Genomic DNA, 961 nt, shown 5'->3' with positions numbered 1-961 from the left:
TTTTATATTTCAGCCTATTATATGTATTTAGCTAATTTTGAAGCATAAATCGACTATTGGAGGAATGGAAAAAGTAATAGAGAGAGAATCCCGATTGAACATTCGGAAAGATTGAATAATAGATGGAGCGTAGCTAGGTCACATGTATGGTGCTGTGTGCACATCATGTGTACAAGAAAGCTACGAGATACTATGTAGTAGCTAGGTCACATGTGTGATACAAGATGTATCCCATGTAGACAAGAGAGCTACGGGAGAGATAAATGTAGCTAGGTCGCATGTGTGATTCCAAGTGAAGGACACCATGTAGATAAGAGAGCTATGAGATAAATTGGCTAGTCACATGGGTGGTACTAATGTTCACCATGTGTACAAGAGAGCTGAATTATATGAAATATGATGTGGAGCTGTGTGCTGAAACCACAAGTATCAAGGATTGATCCGAATTGTTCAACGGGATGATTTTATAGTGACATTGTAATCATGAACCTACACTTGTGATGTATGAAATGTGGTGAAAGTGAATTGTGATATGTAGGCTAAATGAGGTAAATACAAAGAAAGTGTGAAAGAGTAAATTAGCAATAATACTATTTTGGACAGTTGCAGTGACGTGAATTTGAAAAAATCACCAAACATAGTAGAAATTTAATTAGAGGCTGAATGAGATATGGATTTAAAGCTTAATGAGTCTATTTTCATGTAAAATAAACAGAGCAAGTAAAGGAATTCTATATTTTGAGATAATTATATTGTGTGTGACTTGCCAGAATGACTATGTGATCCCCTGTTCTAATTTGAAAATCATTAAAAACTGTACAAAATAATTAAGAAATTAGTTATATGTTTAGATTCCTTATTGAGTCTAGTTTAAATGAAACAAATTTCATGGCTATTTGAATTGTGTAGAGGTCAGATCAGTCGAGCTATATAACAGGGGAAACTTTACTATAAACTGTAC

The sequence above is a fragment of the Gossypium hirsutum genome, chromosome D01 (genome assembly GCF_007990345.1).
Source record: "Gossypium hirsutum isolate 1008001.06 chromosome D01, Gossypium_hirsutum_v2.1, whole genome shotgun sequence".
NCBI classification, from domain to species: domain Eukaryota; kingdom Viridiplantae; phylum Streptophyta; class Magnoliopsida; order Malvales; family Malvaceae; genus Gossypium; species Gossypium hirsutum.
This window is presented reverse-complemented; position numbering follows the sequence as displayed.